Source organism: Panulirus ornatus, chromosome 69, assembly GCF_036320965.1.
Source record: "Panulirus ornatus isolate Po-2019 chromosome 69, ASM3632096v1, whole genome shotgun sequence".
Taxonomy (NCBI): Eukaryota; Metazoa; Arthropoda; class Malacostraca; order Decapoda; family Palinuridae; genus Panulirus; species Panulirus ornatus.
In genome coordinates this window covers 20,640,266-20,662,903 of record NC_092292.1, presented here as the reverse complement: position 1 = coordinate 20,662,903, position 22,638 = coordinate 20,640,266, and the positions used below count along the sequence as shown (strand labels likewise).

The following is a 22,638-nucleotide window of genomic DNA, read 5'->3' as shown; positions in this document are numbered from 1 at the left end:
AGATATAAACAGCCAAACATCAGCGTTGGAACATCAACATCGCACTGAGTGCATGACCCCATCAGAGTCCATCATGAATGAACTAATACTCTTCAGCTGCATTGATCAAGGATTACTCCATTGATCAATTTAGCTTTTAGATGCGTTGTTCCTAAGGTTTAGCTTGCTTTGTACTATTCACGCTTAGCTTGACTATTCCTTTTTTTATTCCCCGCATTGTTTTTTGTTTTTCCCGCAGCTATATGAGTGTATGGTAGCGTTCGACACATATACGTCTGGTATATGTGTCCAATTGTTGCATGGAGCCCTTGCTTCTATCGGGCTATAACCGCGTGCTACTAGTTTGTATCGAGTGAATTCAACAGCGAGGGCCCCCGATATTACAATCAGAACTATTGTTCACCTGTCTATGTCGCTGTGTACGCATGACCAGACCCCCCTCCTGTCCCACCCCTACCCCCCCACCACACCGCATGTCCATCCATGTCCGAATGGTCGCATGGCTGACTCCAGCTACGTGTCCACTCCTTTTTTTTCTTTCTTTCTTTCTCTTTCTCTTTTGTCGAATGTCTGGAATACCTTTCCAGATTTGAGTGTGTTCAGGAGGACGATGTCCGAATGGCAGGTCTACACAGGGTGTGCGGAGGTTGTGGGTGGGTGGCCAGACTGTGCCCATACACCTTACGGCGCAAATGTCAGGATGCCCGCATAGCAGGTCCCCTTTACTCGTCCATGCATGTCCGTTTGTCCATAGGGCCGGCCCCTATGTGCATGTCCAAAGGCCTGTTTGCCAGTATCCGCATAGCCAGCGCCCTCTCTCCGCATGTGCCCAGCAGTCGAACGCACACACGTACGCATGAGCACGCTCCCTCGGCGCTTGCATAGAATTATATTATGTCGCATATTTATTTCCCCTGTGGCATTTTTTACTCTTTTTTTTTTTATCCTGGCTTCAGTTTATCCCCTCGTCCGCCCTCCCCCTCTCCATCCTCCAGTTATCCCAACTCTCGAATTTGTTTTGTAACATGGTCATACATATTTTCCAATGACCTTTTTGCTTTTCCATCTCTCTACGTTCCCAGCTACGGTCACCACTGCCCGCCTCTGACCCTCGCCTCCTCCCCATCTTTATCTCCCCTTGCTCTCTGTCTCCCCAGCTTCCACCATCACCATTACCTCCTCCTCCTCCTCCTGAGTCCCCAGGCCTCCCCAGCATGCCTCCCCAGCTCCCGGCGAGTACCACCCCCTCCCGGGCCTCCCCAGCTTGCCTCCCCCAGCTCCCGGCGCGCACCACCACCTCCCATGCCTCCCCAGCTTGCCTCCCCAGCTCCCGGCGCGCGTTCCCCCCACCGTTCGCCCCAGTTTGCATTGTATGTATTGGCTGCACTGCATTCATGTCGTTAAGTGCATGTGAGGGGAGGGGGACTCGTGCATGGTGAGCGGGGCAATAAATGCAATAAACAATTATTCGCAATGTTCTATATTCATATACAGGGGGATATCCACAGGCTAGCAGATTTTTGCCCCCACTGTATTGATGCAAATTGTTTTGAAACTGCTGTTTAATTAAGAGAAATCCAATCACACAAGGGTGGATATCTGGTGACGCGAATTTTGCACATAAATGTAATGGAGGAACGACTAGTTTTAAAAACGAAATATATTCAGTGTTTTTTTTTTTTTTTTACATTGTGGATGGTTGGTTGATGCTTTTTTCCGCATTTTTGGTCATTCTGCCGTTATTTATGGCGTTGTTTGGCTATGGCCTTCTGGTCACCAGCTTACACCAAGGCCCGGTCACTCTCGCCTCCACCACGACACACACACACACACACACACACACACACACACACACACAGACACACACACACACACACACACACACACACACACACACACACACACACAAACACACACACACACACACACACACACGCACACACACGAACGCCTCCAACATATCATTAACCTTTGATGCTGAGCTCCGCCCCCCCACACACACCCCCACAGAGGACACGCGGCTCCCCACGCCCCGCCTCTGTATCAGTAAATACGAGAGGAACAGATAATGATGATGAAAGATAGATGAGAGAGAGAGAGAGAGAGAGAGAGAGAGAGAGAGAGAGAGAGAGAGAGAGAGAGAGAGAGAGAGAGAGAGAGAGAGAGAGAGAACCAATATGAAGCTTGAGTGATAAATTATGCTGAATGATGGTTAATGTGCATAACAGATGACAATAAGAAAGAAGTAGAAATGAAAAATAGACATCAAATCATTACCGGGAGAGAAATGATAGTTACAGGAGAAGGAATGATAGACATGCAGATACGAGATATAAATCATGGATGGAAGACACACGGAAGAGGTGAACAAGCAAAGGCAAGAAAAACAAATGAAGGCAAACTATACTCTGGGGTTTATGGTGACATTAAAAGCAAATAATACACATAATAAGGCTGCACATTCATGTAGGCATTAAAAGAAAATTACCTTTATTAAGAGTTGATTCAGTTATGCATGATGCCTTACATGAATAACTCATACATTCTTACAGCAGTACCTGACAGCTTTCACGTGAAAAAGACAAACTTAAAAAGTTATTCGATTCTTTTTCTAGGTTTGCATTTGTATATTCATCAAGCTTTCTGGCCTATCAACATCAATCAACCAAATGTTCAATACTCCCAATCATTATAATGAACGTAAACAATAACAAAAACACATTTAGCCAATTAAAGCCATATCACGTGAGCCAGTATGCAGATGGTAAACAATTAAAGCATTTACGAACGCTACGCATCAGCTGACGCTGGTGTAGTCAGTATCACACTTGAGGACAAAAGCGCTGCAGCCTCGGTAGCCTTGACTCCATTGTTTACATTGTGGTGTCGTGACGTCACGCGAGCGGCCGCGTCCAAACCAATGGGAGAGCTCCTCGTGCTGCCAGAATCTGTGACGTCATATCACGTGGAGGTATCTTTTCAACGGTGAAGTAAATAATGCAAATGGATATTAAAGGAGTGTATATGTATAGAAACACGAACTTATACACGGACATATACACACACACTTAAACCTGAACACATACATGCATACATATATTAAACACGGGCATATCTATCTATCTATCTATCTATCTATCTATATATATATATTCATTATACCTACACTATTCTACTAATGGAATCTATTTATCCACTCATCTATATGCATATGTGGTTTTATACAGACGTGTTTGTGTGTGTGTGTGTGAGTACATGTATTTCTGCATAATTACCAACTTGTAATTGTCTGCTGGCTCAATATGGGTCGTTTAACATTCGTGTGGCCCCCAAATCTTTAGCTCTCCTATAATCAATATTTACAACCTCATTACTCAACCTATTTCAGTCATCAACTACGTTACTACTATGATAACACTTATTCTTAACATCTTTTCCTACGAGTTTCATATAGGTTTCCTCTCATGGTCTGTGAATGATGCATCTCGTCACTTTTCGAAGAACACCTCCCTGATGACGTCAATATACTGTTCCAAAACATTGAAAGTTGCGATAAAATCACGCTCTTATCTTCACTCCTTCATGATCAACAAATTCATAACGTCTGACCTCTCACTGTGACTCAACTTTCTTCATGCCATCTATGTTGGCCTCCTCCTGTCTGTGCAGTGAGCAGACACGAGTAGCATTTTCTAGTATGTATCATGTATAGTTAGATGAACACTCTCTTGTCCAGGTAGTTACGTTTGATTCTAAAATTTCTCATAAGATGAAGCTTTTGCGACATGTGAAGTGCATTATTGATCCCCAAGTTTCTCACCCATACAGATTCCAGCAGCTAATTTTCTGTTAGTTAACTTTCGCATCGCTCGCGCGCGTACGTTTGTGTGTGGTGTGTGTGTGTGTGTGTGTGTGTGTGTGTGTGTGTGTGTGTGTACAACTGGAAGCCTCGGCTGTGCCTATTTTTGCTGGTCGAAGTTTCTGTTGCTTAACTCTCTCTCTCTCTCTCTCTCTCTCTCTCTCTCTCTCTCTCTCTCTCTCTCTCTCTCTCTCTCTCTCTCTCTCTCTCTCTCTCTCTCTCTCTCTCTCTCTCTCTCTCTCGTCCACAGGAAGGCAGAATATGAGGTAAGATGAACCTGTTTTTACTTATTTCATTCTCAGGTTTTCATTTAGAGTTTAAAGCCAGAATCTTTATTTCCTATTTCCAGTGTTATAAGGTGTCAGCATCCGTCACTGTGTTTTAGGTATGTGTGTCACTTGACGTCCTGTAACACAATTACTACAACAGCTGTTACCATGATCTTCGTGCTAAGAAAATGAAGGATCTCACAGCGACCAAAGTAAGAGTGTGAGAGAAACATAACTGATCTAACTATATATAACTATATATATATATATATATATATATATATATATATATATATATATATATATATATATATATATATATATATATATATATAATAAAAGTTTGCAGGGAAATCTGATTAAGCGAAGACTCGTCGTATATATACGAAAAAATTCAGAGCTGTATCAGCGTGAGTGTAAATACCCAGCCAAACGACAGACAGGGAAAAAAGTATTCAAATGTCAGTTATTTAAATCTTCTGAGGTTGGAATATTTGCGTGCATTGTAAGCTTGAATAGTTATGAGTATTTTGTCTATCGAATGACCGAATTATGCATTGCCGAGCAGTATCAAAACTTTGTAAGGAGTGAATATCATTTGGGATTTCCTTTTCAGTTCGTATTGTGTAGCAAGCTATCTATATAATCTTATATGTGCCGAGCTATCTAATACATCATAGTGTTTGCACAACTAGGATATTTTATGATTTATATTAAGGCAGGAATTTATAAATGTGTTTCTTTAGTATATAAATCACTCGTCTATATATTAAGTCTACACGGTCCTTAAAGGCTTTGATATGTGGTGTGTGTGTGTGTGTGTGTGTGTGTGTGTGTGTGTGTCTGTGTGTGTGTGTGTGTGTGTGTGTGTGTGTGTGTGTGTGTGTGTGTGTGTGTGTGTGTGTGTGTGTTTTCTGGGGGGTTGGTTCTCGCGAGGAGCTGGATGGTTCGCGCGGCCGACTGTGGCAGGCGTTGGTTTCTTCTGCAGTTCTTGTGTCGACGATATCGTGGTGGTGTTATGTCGCAAACTCGAGTGAGGAACGTGGATGGTGAGGTGATGGCGGAGAGAGGCGAACAGGGGACCTACGGGAGAGGAAGATAGAGAAGCAGAGATGTGGAGGAAAGGCGAAGAAAATAAGACATGAGAATGTCCTGATGAAGAGAAGACCTCCTTCCTAAGGGAACAATCTGCAGGAGGAAGGGAGATATGAGGGTGAGTGGGAGTGTGAGGCGGGAAGCATGATGAGGTGTGGAACTGTGAGGCAGGAAGAATATCATCAGGGAAAACATAATATATGAAGAGTGTGATGAAGGACTGAAGATAAGAAAGGAAAATATAGCAGGAAAAGAAAAGTTATAGGTTGAAGTGATTAAAGGGAAAGAAAGTATTGTAAAGGAAAGGTTGAAAGATTATTAGGGAATGTTGAAAGGCTAAAGAGTAGCCAATGCAAGGGAAAGGATTGCATTCATAAGGGGAAGAAGGAGCATTTATAAGGAAAAGAAGGGGTTCAATAAGGGGAAGGATGGAGCATTTCATGATAAGATGTTGGAGGATGCTGAGCTGAGAGGGAGAATTAGATGATGAGAGGAAAAATCTCGTCCCACCTTTCCCTCCATCACTCTCTGCTTCCTCCAGGTCATCTTCAGGAGGTTCCTCTACATCGTTGCTGTGGAATTAGTGGCACCGCTAGTGTGGTGGTGGTGGTGGTAGGACCCACCTCCGCCAGCCTTGTCTGCAGGACCTGCTGGGCCAGCAGCAGCCGACACCCCGATCCTCCACACACCTGCCTGCCCTGTCTTCCCAGGGTGATTACTGATAAACAGACAGTCATTTGTGGATAATCAAACGTGTTAATCTAGTGAGCGATGTGGAAGTAGTTTACTGGTTGATGTAGCGGTAATTCGGGCAGCGATGTAGGCGTAATTTAAAGGATAATGTAGGAGTGATTAAAGGACTATTGTAAGAGTAATTACAGGTGATGATGTAGTAATGACTTAGATAATGATGAAGGAACAACTTGAGGCGTAATGGTGCTGTATGAATTATCTAAGGGATACTGTGTGAATAATTAAGGGGCGTAATTTAAAGAATGACGTAGAAGTGATTCAGATGTGGCGTAAGAGTAATTTGGCGTGATGTTTTAACAGATAATATCAGTAATTAAGGGGCGATTCGGAACGTGATTAAGGAAGGTCTGACTATGACTCAGAATAATTTCCGGCTTAGTTTAATGTCGTGTTAATGATACTCGAGGAATTTTCAGGAAAACGTAAGTGGTAATTTAGTTACTCAAATTTGGGAGTCACGAGCAAGCCTTCATGAGAGATTAGGACGAACTCTAATCATTAGGATTGACTAATGATTACTATAAGTTTAATTTGGGAAATTTAGTATTCCTAGGAAAATCAAAGTCACTGAAATAGGTTCAACACACCTCTGTCTCTTCAGAGGCCATGTGACTGGCCACAGCCTGTGATATGTATCAAACAAGGTAGTTTTAGTGCTGTAGACCCGCTAGTCTGATATCCTATAGCCTGGTTATCTTGAGGTTCGCTGGTCGTATGGTCAGGATTGCAATGATACTCATATCATTCGTACTTTATCATCAATATCTATCAGTCATTACAAACTCCAGACTCATTAGTTTTTTAATTCGTAGATACTGTACTTAATATAATACAAATTGATATATGATATCATTAATTGTGTAATTTCCTGATGCAGTGCCAATATGATGAATACTTATTCAAAACGTTTGAGCATTGTATAACATTGTATAACATTGTATAACAATGTATAACACTGTATAACACAAAAGTCCCCTCGAACATGATTCCCATTAGAATAATAAGCATGAACTTTAGGAGCAAAAAAATATACAGAGCAGCCACATCAAAATTTTAATTTCGGGCTAAATCAAATAATGGGCGGCTGTTGATTGATTATAATGAACACTTTGCCCACGACAACAGAGAACAAATGAAAATCGGGTGTGTACTTTATATACACTAACATCCACCGACCTCATCCAGCAAACAAATACAGCATGGCCTCGAAAAATTAAATAGTTATCGCTCACATAAATTCTCCCTCCGACATTATCGTAATAAACTCATGTCCTAAATACCTTGCGAATGTATGAGGATGATGTCAGAGTTATCCACGGTGATGTCAGGGGCGTCGTCGCGCAATGTTTGACTTCAGAAATCGTCCTTAAAAATGTGACATCAGAAGAGACTTCATCCAAACTGTTACTACAAGGGAGAGGAACGTCATCTAAGCCTCGACGTCTGAAGTCATTATCCACATTATGACATCATTCATCAACCAAAGAATGATTCAGACTCATCATTTACAGGCTGATGTCAGACTCATTAACTACAGTCAGCTGATTCATCAAATCAATTACATTATTCATCACCCCTCTCTGACATAATTATAATCATTGCAGATGTCAAATGTAATTTGCACTGTATGTGATAATTGATGGAACAAATTGGTTTTGAAAATCATCTTGACAAAGCATTTTTCTCTTGCAACTAAGAAATATGTTGACTATGATAATGATAATGATAACACGAACAGAAACGATTATCTTGGGTAATAATGATATTGATGACAATAATGATGATAATTTAATGATAATGATGATGATAGTAACAATAACGATCATACACCTGTCGTAGGAAGGTACGATCCATGGGTATGATAGCTGGATATGATCAGGACCAGGTCAAAGTTTGAACCATCTTCTCTAACACTCTACGTCACCATCAGCCTCCAGCAGAGGTTAGATTGGCTTTGAAGTGATAACATTGTCTCAATGTTTCCTATTTTCTAGTTTTAATGATTTCGAGAGAAATCCCTTCGTCTGTCGTTATTAGTGTTGCACTAACGCTAGCACAACCTCTGCTACTAGCACTTATGTCCTCACTAGCGGTAGTTAAAATAGCACCCACTCTTCATTGACACCGAGAGTCAGAAATGACTAAGGCAACAGTGCTAAAACCATCATCAGACAGGTCCAACTAGCGCTTGCACCAGCTCCAGCAACATCACTATACAACACAGTTTCCTGAAACACATCCATAAAATGTTGTGGTTCTTCTAGCATGATCACCTGCGTTAATAGTCTTTATCCTAGTTCAGTCATTATTCATTCACCGCAGATATTAGTCCTGTTCATATCAAATCATCACATAAGACACTAACCTGGACCTCAGCCACCTGCGTCACGTGAGCTCCTCATCCCACCTGGCCACTAGCCACCTGCGTCACGTGAGCTCCTCATCCCACCTGGCCACTAGCCACCTGCGTCACGTGAGCTCCTCATCCCACCACCTGAGCAGCCATCATGGATGGGCTTCTTCCGTCAGCCGAGCTGACCAGTCGTGGTCCTGAAGACAGAAATAATGACATGAAGACGAATTTTACATCTGTGTGCGTGGCTGTATTAACGTTACTATTATCAGTATTATCATTAATACCATTATTATTATTATCATTATTATTATTATTATTATTATCATTATTATTATTATTATTATTATTATCATTGTTATTATTATAATAATTATTATTATCATTATTATATTATCATCATCATTACTATGATCATTATCATTATTGCCATGATTAATATCATCATTGTTGCAATAATAATAATCATTATCATAATTATTATTATTATCATTATTATTATTACTATTATCATCATCATTATCATCATTGCTATTATTATCATCATTATCATCATTATTCCAGGCCATTTATCAGAATGGTCTTGGTGTTACTCCAGGGTTCTTCTTCCAGGAGTTTCCGCAGACCCAACGCTGCACATCTTCCAGCAGCAGGGAAATGAAGGATTCCTTTGTAGCGAAAAGTTTTTGGTGTAGACAGTAATTCCCTTAGTGAATAGTTAATGATACAGCCTTACTTTGTAACCACATACAGGTAGAGTCCGGTGGCAGATTTTATATATATATATATATATATATATATATATATATATATATATATATATATATATATATATATATATATATATATATATATATATGTGTGTGTGTGTGTGTGTGTGTGTGTGTGTGTGTGTGTGTGTGCATGCAAACCTTGTAGGTGACCTTACATACAAACAAATGGCTACACACAGCCTGAGGAAAACTAATAGAATCGACAAATATTAAATCTTTTCATATCGAATAACACAAGAATTCTTCTCTTGATCAAAAGCTAATAGAAAAAGATTACATGAAGAGCGCTGTGTTTTACCAGAGGAAATTCTCCAGACTTTCCTAAGAGCAAGATTATCAACTGCAGTAAAGCATATCCTCGTTATCAAGGCAATGATAAGATATCATGATAACGTATCATCATGATATATATGATGATAACAAGTGGATATCAGTTTTCAGTTAAGGCAATATCTGCCTCACTAGATTGATGTTAAACAATATTCACCGCCCGTAGCGCAGACCATTTTCCCATTGCTGTTAGATGGCTAAGTTAATGGGCTAGATAATTCTCAGATCATTCCATTAGTATGAATAAAGTAAACCAATGAACAGATGAAAAAAATTTGCAAAAGTAGTGTAGTTACTCAATGATAAATTTTGTGACCAAGGAAAACGCACTCGTAACCGGGCGAAAAGTCTTAGGTCGCGTCTTGCCACGTTTCACTTACATATTTGGTTATCGACTGAGGAGAGACATCACTTGTAGATTATACTGACTGAAGCAGGTGGAACTAGGCTGGTAGTTGGTACTTATCCAGTAGCACAGTATCCTCGGTGATTAATGATTAACTCTTATGATCATTTTAGTATTAATTGCTGCCTTTCGATTACGTATGGATGATCCAGTGTTGATTACGATGGAATTCAGCTGAAATTAAAATCAAAGAGTTTGTGCAACTCCCTTATGAAAAAATAAATAAAATAATAAATAATGACTTGATTATCTTGCTTATCTTAACTTCCAGATTTTGTTATCGATTATCACATCACTCTATGAGAACTGAAAATGATCACAGACCAGCGAAGAACTCATGCTATACAAATCAGGCAATTAAGAAGGAAAAGAAAATAGAAGCACTTGACCACCTCACAGCACCAGTGGCAATGTTCATCAAACTTTAATTCATTAGACTATATGACATGAAAGCCTATTTCGTGGTATTACCCTGATGGCCTATGCAGTTAAATGCTTAACTGTAGATATGATAATACATAATGATAATTGGTCTAACGATTTGAATATATTTATGTATATATATATATATATATATATATATATATATATATATATATATATATATATATATATATATATATATATATATATATATATATATATATATATATATATATATATATATATATATATATGTATATATATATGTAACAATATATATATATATATATATATATATATATATATATATATATATGTAACAATGTCAAAGAACGAAAAGAGGAAAGACTCGTCGAGAGACTTCTCACTCGTGAAGAATCCATCAGTGCCATGCTACTGATTGTTGCGCAGCCTTGAAGCTGCAGGAACCAATCAAATGGGGTCCTGATGGGTATACAACCATACGTGTGGGTCACCAGACCCCAACTGAAAATGGTTACTCTAAGAGCGAAGAATCACCATCGTCAGCATCAAAGTCTCGTACAGGAAACTCTTGCTTGAGATTTTCCCTTTGTTCCTTAGCCATGTGTGGAGTACTTCCCCGAGGCTGTAGGAGCTCCATGAAAGGTGTCCTAGAACTGTATGATAATTATAAAGATACGCATACCTGTCTGGGTAGATATGTAGATAGACATGATTAGATGAACAGATAAAGGGTCAATCAGACAGATAGATAAATACTACATTTTCCACCAGAGCCGTCCACTACGAAAATAAATAAGATTCAAACATATAAAGTTCACTTAAATCAGTGTTGCAGTTTAGGCGCTCCATCAAAACTCAAAATTTTTCTTGCGCCGGAATATCAAAATTATTTAAAAGGTTTAATATAGAAATTAAACTAATGTATTACACGAACGAACGGGAAAAAAACTTGCATAATCCATTTACTGTCATCGTTACAGAGAGTTTGTCAAAAAGGATAGCCGTGTACCTTGGAAATCACGAGCACTATAACTGGGTATGTAATTATTATTGAGGAGGCATGAGCGGTGAACTCTGACGGGCTGCTCCAGACCTGGTTCATCCACGATTCATTTCAGACTGTTCCTTTTTTCCCGTGGTTTACCTTAGGTCGAATCTTCTCCTATGGTTCATCTGAAGTCGAAACTTTTTTCCGAGATTTATATGGGTCGAACTTCACCCGTGGTTCATCTGTGGAGGTACCTGTCCATCTGGTTCGTACACGGTCCATCTCTTATATAGTACCGTCTTCGGTCCACCCTCCGTCCCTCAGAGTTCGTCGACCACTGATGTTCCGGTCCATTTCATCTTCCACTTCCTTCAACACTGACAAGCATTCAGCCTTGGTCCATTCATTCTTTGGTACCCCCCACCCCCCCAGCGGCTCAAGAACCCCCTCTGGTCCACCTCGACTGTTGCCTTCCCTAGGCCTGGTCCGTTATTCTGGTACACCACTACTTCTCAAATTCATCTTTTACTTGGTCCATTTCCTTTCCTCCTGGTCCACAATCCCATACTACTCCACTAATCCTTCCACCCTCATCCACACCTTCTGGTCCAGTCTGTCTGTACCACTACCCCCTAATCCCCCTTCCCCTTTACTCCTCTCCGGTCCACCCGAGCCCCTAGCTCACCCTTAGGGAGGGGAGAGAGAGAGAGTGCAGTGGCACCCCTGTTCATAGGAAGGGAGGGGAGGTGGGGAGCCTCAGCTGTCAATAGCCAGAGAGCGAGGTGAACACTCTGATCTCTGATCCACACGGGGGGAGCTCTGCACCGGTCCTTTCATAGCTCATGGAGATGGAAATGATGGAACCTATCTCGCTAGGGCCATGAGGGGGTAGGGAGGGAGAGGCCATGGTTGTTCATGGAGAGGCAGAGGGGAGAGGCCCTACCTTCCTGGTCCATAGAAAGAGGACCACACTTTCTATGATTCACTAACGAATTGGACATTATTGCTTTGTCTCTAGACCGAAGAGCCCAATTTCTTTATCATGGACCATACGGAGGGTATCATGCTTCTCCTGGCGCACAGAACGAAGACTGTGCCATCTACCGTTCACGGAAAGCTCGAATCTTCCTTCCTTCGTCCGTAGAGCAAGAGAACACACTCCTTTCTGGACCACACAGAGAACACTGCTCTTTCCCTGTTGCAAGGAAGGAGGCCCATTCCTCTGGTTTACAGGACTGAGTATTCTCTACCTTAACTCTCACAAAAAACGAGGAATAACGCTTCTTCTGGTCTATAGAAAGAGTATCCTATTTTTTCTACTCCATGGTGAATAAATCCATACCTTCTCTGGTCCATAGAAGGATCAGACATTTTTTCCCTTAACCTTAGAGGGAAAGACTAATGTTCTTTTGTTTAACAGAAGGAGGACCACATCATTACTTGACATTCTAGAAGATGAACACAATTTTGGCTCAGAGAGGAAGATCAGACTCGTCTTAGGACCGCAGATGAAGAGCCACACATGTGGCACAAAACATATAAAGAACAAAAACATTCTGTTGTTCGTACACAGATATGACGAGAGTGACGAGGGGTGAAGTACCCCTCCCTGGCCAACTCCCATGATACGCAGGGCTTACAAAAAGGGGACGCCGCTCCCATGGTGAGCTTTCTACCCCTTTTGTCCTAAAGGAAAGATTATATTTTCCTCCATCATATGATGAAAAGGCTGTTTCTTCTGTATCTCCTCTAAGAAAAGGCGTTTGTCTGCCCTATTCACCGATAAAGATTGGCTCAGTTATCTATATCATGTAAAGCAAAGACGTCTTTTCATTTTGCTCTGCTATAAGCGATGAATCTCCTATCTATCGCATAAAATAGAACAGATTCTTTTATCTTCTCTAGTTACTGTTAGGATGAGCGCGTCCCTCAACCATCCTTACCTACAACTAGCAAGTCTCTCACGTCTCTACGAGGAAAGAATGACTAAGCAGTCCAGGTGATCCTGGCTCTGTCCGATACATAGGTGTTAATGTAGAATATGGAAATGATAATCCTTTACCTTTTATGAGTTTTCAGATGACGGAAGGAGAAATACATCATCGAGAAGATTATAGAAATAACAGAAATGGAAAAAAGGAAACAGAAAAGAGGCGCCTGAATAACTCGTAACTTTTCATAACGCAATAGGTGAAAACAGAGGCATAGCTTCGAATTCTGGTTGCGGCAGTCAGTCCATAGCCAACTCAGCTGTTCATCCACCTTCAGGGTTTTGGTCGATAACACGGGTACCGAACTCCGGCCTTGGCTGTGGCCTCTGTTGCTCTTACCGTCTCAGCTAACATTAGAAAAAAAAATGAGAACAAAAGTCACTACTACCAGCCAGACACTGAAGGAAAGGGTCTCTACCAACAGCCTGACACTGAGGTGCAAGGATCACTTCCCCACTTCGAGGCAGCGAACAAGGTCAATATCCCAGCTAAACTCTGGGGAGATTAGTCCCTATCATCAGCCATACAGAGTACGTAATCATGGAGCTGCAGACTGCCCCAGCAACTGAGCTGACTCGTTAGTTCCAAGACAAAGCTGGGGACAACTAGCAACACTGCCAACACAACCTAGACGTATCAGACCAGAATGAGAAACACCTCCAGCAACACTACCACTCCTGGAGTATGGTGGTTATCAACACTACCAACACTCAACAGCAATGACAGCCATCTCTGTCAACACTACCACACCCACAACACAGTGGTTACCAGCAATGCCAACAGTGAACCACAAGCGGGTCTGTATCAACCCACTGATGAAATTTACGTTAAACTCATCCCTCATAAAAACCAAATGACTATTAATGTACATTATTATACATAGCACATAGCAATATCCAAATTATAATTTTCATAAATGTGTATTTTTCTAAACCAGTTGCTGTCAGCTATGTATAATCACTCTACAATTTTTGTGGCTATATAACATATTCCTTTTTATGGCAACATAATCTTTGTTATAAAGAGATCGGTTACATGAACGTATATATTATACAACATGTATCACTTTTACACCCCAATATTTAACAAAGAAGAGCTGGCACAAGGTCTGTCTTTACCTTTTTAAGACTATTATGCTTCAAACTAGCTGATTCGCAAGGATATATTTGTGACACATATATTCTATGTATATATATCCGACTGTTTTGGTAATTGGATATTGATATATCTATCATCTTGATAATTAGATATCAAGATGATAACTTGATAATTGGATATCAAGATGATAACTTGATAATTGCATGATAAAGTCCATTCCATCACTTAACACATCGAAGGATGATAAACCAAAGTCCATCGATTACAAAGATTCGGTCAATCATCAAAGAGACACGAATAGAATAAGAACCAAATCGAATAATGACAGACTGAAATATTTACGGTAATCTTAGCGATATCAGAACATACGGATGTAGGTAATACAATGTGATCTTACTTATGATTTGAATTTTTGATAATCTCACACCATATGAAGGATGCTGGAACTCACTGAGATTCCAACGAGATTCTATCTATCTATCTATCTATCTATCTGCTTATATATCTTTATGTTGGTCTATTCATATTTCTGGCCCTTTATCTATCTCCTTATCTATTTCGAAATCATTTACGTCTGACAAATATACTTAATTTCTTTTATAATGTAGCCAGCATGTCTGATGAAAGTGAAGCAAAACATAGCGTGTAATCAGAATATCAAAGATTATGAGCTGAAGGAAAGTCACATGGTATAAATGGAGTTGTACTTCGGTGAATAAAATATTGATTGCTCAACCATAAAAGAAAATCGTGATTAATGGTCAAGCCTGAGAGTAGTTAGATGTAACAAGTGGTGTGTCACAGGATCAGTCCTGAGACCTGTACTCTTTCTCATACATACTGATTAGTTGATAACAGTCTGCTCTGTAAGATATCAAACTTCGCAGACGAATCTCAGATGAGAAATAAACTGTAACAGAAAGTGAACGTTTACAACTGCAAACTGACGTAGACAAACTGATGAACTGAGTTTACAATAAGCAAACAAGTTTCTTTGTATATCATGTCTTCCACGACCATAAACAGCCTCGAAAGGACCCAGTGGTCTGTCTCTGTTTGCATTCCTTTGTACCTATCTATTCATTCCAAGCTCGGTCCGTAACAAAGTCGGTCCGTCCCGGTGGTCAGTGTGGACCGCTCCGCCGCCTGACTGGTCAGTGTACCACCGGAATGAACCAAGACCGTAAGGTTTCCACGGCCAGCCTGTTTTCCTCCTCACTGACTATGATCAACATTACGGGTTGCTCTGTTCTTGAACCAGCCTCTCATCGGATCCTCTATGTTGAACATTCTATTATCATTATTATTGCTATTACTATTATTATTGTTATATATCTGTGATCATTTTCATGTATTATAATGATGAGTATCATCATTTTCTAGATAATAGTAATGATTATAACAATAACAATGTAATAATAATATCATTGATGATATATAGGTTATAATAATGATTTTTCTGATAATTATGTATAATGATAATAATAGTGATGATAATGATAATAGTAATGATAATAATAATAGTATTGATAAACAGTATTGACAATAATGATAATGATAGTTGCGATGATGATCATTACATGGAGAGCTTCCCGCCACAACCTGACAGGTCGAATTCAGCAGCATCCTGCGTCGTGGGGCCGGCAGTGTTGCTAGCAGCTGGACGTTGTATAGAGAAGTGCTATACCGTCAAAGAGAGACGGAAGAAGAAGAAGAAAATGATGATGATGATGATGACGATGATGATGACAATGATGATGATGATGATGATGATGATGATGATGATGATGAAGACGATGATGAACTGACTATTAGGAGTTGAAACCAGTTTCTTTCCTTAATTATATTCAATTCCATTTTTATAGCAAACATTGAACCTGATGATAACCGGTTAACATAACTTTTATATACTGATAAGCTCAGCTCTTTTAGCTGAATATGCTCAACTGTGTTAAGTTAATCATCTCTGAATAATCGCTTACATTTAGCAGCTCAGATAAATACCAGACTCCACGCAGTGAACTGTGAGAGGGAAAACAACAGTGATGAATATTGTAAATATTATTATCTTAATCGTTATCATTACCACTGGTCATCACTAACATTGCCGCTTGATATCATTATCAGCGTCATTGTAATCATCATTACTGCTGTTTGTGTTATCATCCATTTCATTATCACTGTCATTTCGCCATCTCCCGTCTCTGAGGTGGCGTAAGGCACCAAAATCTGATCCAAATAAGGACAAAAATCTTCATTTGGCTGTCTCTGCAGTTCCCTCTCATACACAGTTAATCCGCAAACATTATTGGTATTAGTATTAGTATTAGGGCTCCCCTTGTCCCTGACCCATAGGCCCTGGCGATGGCTCCCCTTGTCCCTGATCCACAGGTCCTGACGAGGTCTCCCTGTGTCCCTGATCCATAGGTCCTGACGAGGGCTCCCTGTGTCCCTGATCCACAGGTCCTGACAAGGGCTCCCTGTGTCCCTGATCCACAGGTCCTGACGAGGGCTCCCTGTGTCCCTGATCCACAGGTCCTGACGAGGGCTCCCTGTGTCCCTGATCCACAGGTCCTGACGAGGGCTCCCTGTGTCCCTGATCGCAGTGGTGACACAGGAGACACATCAAGTCGAGAGAGGCGGCCGGTCAGACACCTTTAGGGTGTCGATCACTGTTGTTTGGAAATGATTCTCACCCCAAATTAATTATCCACTATTGGTTTAGGTCCAGTGGATCAACAGGACATCTGCACCACCAAGCAACACTCACATATTTTTTTCATTGACATTGAATATCTTTAATTAGTTATTGCAAATATCATCTATGGTGTCTTTAATGCAGTATGATATCATCCGGTGAGGTAAGAGAGGGTAGTACGTCTCTAGATTCTTAAACAATCTGTAGAAATACGTTTATACATGACGAAAAGTACGTAGGAATATGTGGTGCTTGATTGCGATATTTTTCGACATGGTTTTTACCAGTAAAGATAAAGATCGTCCTCGCGTTACACAGGATATCTTTCCCGAGGCTCCTGCAGCACAAGGCAGTGATAGTCCACGTCGCAGGGAAGTGTGGAATACCTTTGGGTGAGAAATTCTATGAAGAACCTTTCCTTACTATGATACGTCCTCGCTAAAGATAACTTTTCACTTGCACTGCGACTTAATGAAAGCAGACTCCGGCAACGCCAATAATAGCGTCCAGAACAGACGAAGAAAGAACGCATCTGGTCACATTCAGTCTTTATCTGTCATGTGTAATGCACCGAAACCACAGCTCCTTATCAACAACTAGGCCCCACAGACCTTTCCATGGTTTACCCCGGTCGCTTCACATTCCCTTACTAACAGCTCGTCGACTCTTGTATACCATTGTTTCAGTTTACTGTATACCATACATGTGTGTGTGTGTGTGTGTGTGTGTGTGTGTGTGTGTGTGTGTGTGTGTGTGTGTCTATGAGATTTCTACATCTCTAACGAAGAGAGCATCAAGGTTTGAACGATATCAGTTGAATACTTTGCTTGGAGAATACTTAAGAATACTGAGTTCGTGCAGTGCCTCAGTATCGTTCTTACAGATTATTTTTCGATATTCTGAACACTTGGATCATCATAGACTGTATTCCTATCACAGCTTCCTTCTTTCATTCTTACTATCTTATCCCTTGTCTTCTTCTTACCTCCTGTTTTTGCTTGCATTTTCCACCGTCATCTACTTTCTTGTCCCTCGTGTTCAAATCTTTTCATTTTCTTTCTATTTTGATATTACTATAAGTTTGCTCGTGTTTTTTTCTTCCTTCTTCTGCACCTGAAGACTTCCTCGCCTCCATCAAAGTGATCATTGAACTCGGTCAGTTACTCTTTTCTTGTACTGACGCTCCAGTCACGCAGGCAAGGAGTCATCGAGACTAGTTTTTAAAGGACACATAAAAAGGAAACTTTCAAAGAACAATTTATCATCGAAGAATAAACGTGACATACAGAACCCGCCCAGGAAAGAGGAACAACTGCATTGGATGGAGAAAATCAGTTCTCTGATGTAGGAAGTGTTGGTCCAGCCGACCAGCGACATGGACCGACTAAAAAGAGTAAATACTCAGTCAATATTCTGTCTCATCAGACAGCCATCAGTCAAATATCCGAGAGGAAACTGAATATTCGCTTCAGCCTTGGTAAACCTGCAAACGAGTCAGTCTTTTAAGTTAGGAAATCCATCTCCATGAAAATCCCTGACAAAGGATGGTTGATGGAAAGAAAGACATATCCAAGCAATATGTATTTTTATAAGATACTGGTACTATATGTGAGGAGGTGGGAAACTTCATGAGTGGGTCGTTTTCATGAAGTGATAAGAACATTCTACTGATCTGGTTAAAAATAGAAACAGAAACTCGAATGTAAATCGAAAGGATCTTCTCACGAATTGAAGACAGACCTGTTTGTCTCCAGATACAAATAGCTGTTCAAAAAAGCGTTCTTAATGGTCTATCTTTACTTATCTACCATCTATAACTCTACCAGGTATAACCAGCGAGCCAGACGAGGAATTTCATTCCTAAATATCTCCAGTTCTGATTGATCGCTAGACATCGCCTGGCATCAAGCTTAACAGAGTGACTTAGAGATATCGCCAGTGATGAGCTTAAGGGTAGAAAATCTACTCCAGAGGAACTTGGCATCTCTGTACTTTGCTGCCTGTGGGACTAGAAACCTCCGTCCTGCAAAATTAATTCCTCCCACAAAAACGTGAATGGCTGTGTGCACTTCCTCCATCCCGTCTGAACCAGAATGGAGTTGGATATGATGGGATAAATGGACAGATCTATTTTGACAAAATACCGTAAATATGACCAGCCTTTGAGGTTAAGATGAGACATCTAGATAATGCAATCATTCAGGTATAAAACCTTACTCGCTAAATATCACCAGAGGTCGATGACACCTCGTTGGCGCAGGGATGTACATGAAGGATTTCATCTACAATAATTACCAGAGGAAGAAATTAGAAAAAAAGGGAAAAAATAAGATTTTTGAGTATCATCTCCATGCTACCAGCTTTTAGTATTATGAGCATCGAGGTTATAAGCGAACTCATAACTACCACTCGCTAAAGAGCTGATGTGAGGTAACCTTGATACACTTCTCACACGTGCTACAGAAATTCGACGTCTGGGCATTACACTGGTATAGCCGTCTGCATGATAACACTTTCTGTAATCATCAGACAACTTGTATCTTTATCGTGCTGTGTTTATATGAATATGAATTACAACAGTGCATAAACCTTATTATGGATGTATTAAGATAATATCTATTAATTTTTCTTCATCAGAGCGTAAACATTTTGATAAATTATTGTGGGAAGGAAAGAGAAATACTTCCATTGTAGGAACGAAATCAGTCAGACGTTTTATTGTCTTAGACATTTACTTTATGGATAGATTAGTGAACACTTATTATAAAAGTAATCTTAGGAAAATAATGGAACTAAATATAATATTGGAATAAACAACCTGGATTCATCATCAAGCCCACGTGAAGACGACCAACTGTAGACACAGCCAGTCTTCTCAACAGTAGGATGGAGACTTTTTTTTCTTAGTTGTTTGAAATAATATTTGTATGGTGAAGCGCAAGAAAAGAAAACAGCATTGCGTCCAAAAGGATGAAAGGAAAGTGGAGGCAACGTATATATATATATATATACATATGTACCTGCTGATCTGATCTGGGAGAAGAAAGCTCATATATCTTGGTTATGACATCATTTACCAAGAAAGGACACTACGAATAATCTCTCCCTCACACGACTCCCGACGGGTTGTTACATGATGTTGCTTTAGGCCGCCAGATGGCTCCCCCGGCCGTCATGGTCGCCCCCAGATCAGGACTCTGGCAGGTTGATCTCGATAGCTGTGCGCACGAGAGCTGCGCAGCGGAGCTCTCCTCATGACAATCCTTCGAGGCTGCGCTGCGTAGAATACCAGACCCTACAACTATGCCTGTCTCTATGGCTGACCACAACTTACACAGCGACTGCTAGCGAGATAATAGTTAGTGTCATTAATCATATGTTGACCGGTCAAGATTGACCTTTATGGTAGATTAAAGAATATGCCAAATGGTATTTCCATCATTTCTTTTCTCCTGTAATGTGGAAATGAGATGTGTTTAGCTCTACCTAATGATCGCATCAGAGGACAGCATCAGAGTGGATGTGTTGGTAATGGTCTCGTCCAGCATTGTCCACCGTAACCCAGTTCTGTTCCTCTGTTCTTTGGTGAATTCTTTTTGTTCTTCCTTCCACCAATTATGTTTGTATCGTCCTTCACAAGTTGGTGTATGATGAAAGATTATATTTTGGCATTATTCATTATCTTAGATGAATTATGAGGCTTAAATTACTGTATGCTTTAGTATCTAATTACTCGAGTATTCCATTTATAGCACTCCTGCACCTCCGAGGCTGCACTCCACGCAGAAGCACGGTAAGGTGGGCAATAAGGCTCCCAGTGACTCTGTGCTCTTTTCCCTGTGTTGACGATGATAAATCCTCACTGAAGATGTTCCAACTTGCAAGTGCGGCGCATGCGCGCACATACACACACCCGACCTAGTGCAGGTAAGTACAGATAACCCAAACATGGCCTCGATTTTAGATCACCAATCCATGCGTCAGTCCATATGCAACATCCGTCCATGCGTCTGTTCATATGCATCATCCCCCCATGCGTCAGTCCGTTCGTCCTTGGGCCCATGCGTCTCATTTAGCATGAAGGATCAATAGAAGGACGGGTAGATATTTCAATATACGCAAAACAGGCACCATTTTGCTTTGAAAAACACATGCGGAGAGCCCCCCCTGTATCCATCACACTTTGAAAAACATGAGAGTAACAATTCAGAGTTCGACTCTCCCCCCTTTTCCATTAAACGTAAAATAAGAAAAATAATATAGAGAAATATAAAACAAAAGGGGTGGATGCTAGATAAAATAGGAAACAATATTTGATGAAAGCAAAAAGAAATGAACCCGGGAACCAGAATGGAAATTTGATAGTCGAAGGTTTTGTTCTGTGAGAGAGGTAGAGAGAGAGAGAGCGAGACACACAGAGAGACAGAGAGACCAAGCCAGTGTAGGGGGCCTGTTTGTTATATCTCTCGTCTCTAATTGGTGATTGAGAGGGGGTAACGAGAGGGGAGGCAGCCAGGAGTAGTTAGGGCAGATATGATTGTGAAATGGTTGTTAACAGTCACAGGTGTGGTGCTCTGAGAAGTTGTGGTTGTGAGTGGTCTTATGTGGTTACAAGCGTTCGTGCAATACGGTTATGATTGGTCGCTTTATATGGTTGTGATTCGTTATGATTTGTGCTTCTAAGCGGTCGCATTATACAGTTATAGATAGTCATGTATATAGTTATGAGTGGTCATGCTATATGGTTATAGATAGTAATGCTATATGATTATGAGTGTCCGTGTTATGTGGCTATGTTTGGTCGTATTTTGTAGATATGAAGGAGCAGGTTTAATGGTTGTGAATCGTCTTCTTAAGTGGTTAGGATTATGGTCTCATTATGTGGTTATAAGTTCGTGAGTATGTGTCGCATGACAGGCTACAAAAGTATGGTTGTGTTATAGTTAATGACAGTCATCACTTGCGGTTGTGTGAAGTTGCCTAGTAAATGCAGAGCAGTAATTGTGGTTGTAGATGGTCTTTTGAATGTTTGTGTTCACATGGCTGTACAAAAGTTGTTATTGATTATCAATGATGATAACTGAGGTAGTCTGTTAATGATTGCAAGTGGTGGCCCTATGGTTCAAGTTATGTATGATTAGTATTGATTAACAACCATCCAGGAGGAACTATACGGCACATCTGTAATGTTTGTCATGACCTGTACCTCCAACTAACCACTGTTTATAGTTTTTCTGTGTTCGTCACTATGTTCGTAACTCCCTAATGACAATTCAGGAATATATATGATGAAGCCATTATCATTAAACCTGATATACAATCCATCTTTATGTTGGATGAGAGAATTCTATGTACATTTCTATCACCTCTGACGATTCTATGGACAGTCTCCAAGGTATCCTTGCTCTAATTTTCTCCAAAGTGGAAAGTTTAATGACAGTTTACTGGGTAACTGTAACAGATCTGTTGTGGTTAGGAGACGTCTATGAATTCAAAAATTAGAAACTTAAAGTATCGGTAGGTGAAGCATATCAATAGATTGATTTCTAGTCCTTACCGACGGTTTCTCTAGTTACAGACTGTATAGATATCGTGAAGATGCAGTTAATGATCATAT

At 40.5% G+C, this 22,638-nt stretch overlaps 1 long non-coding RNA gene across 2 annotated transcripts in view; it reads right to left on the bottom strand.

Annotated features, from left to right (window-relative positions):
- LOC139747622 (uncharacterized) overlaps positions 1-22,638 on the bottom strand; it is a 212,106-nt gene that overhangs the window by 119,302 nt on the left and 70,166 nt on the right. For both annotated transcript variants that reach the window (XR_011712424.1, XR_011712423.1), the window contains exon 2: positions 8,342-8,526. This is a non-coding gene — a long non-coding RNA (uncharacterized lncRNA). The remainder of the gene's footprint in view (positions 1-8,341; positions 8,527-22,638) is intronic.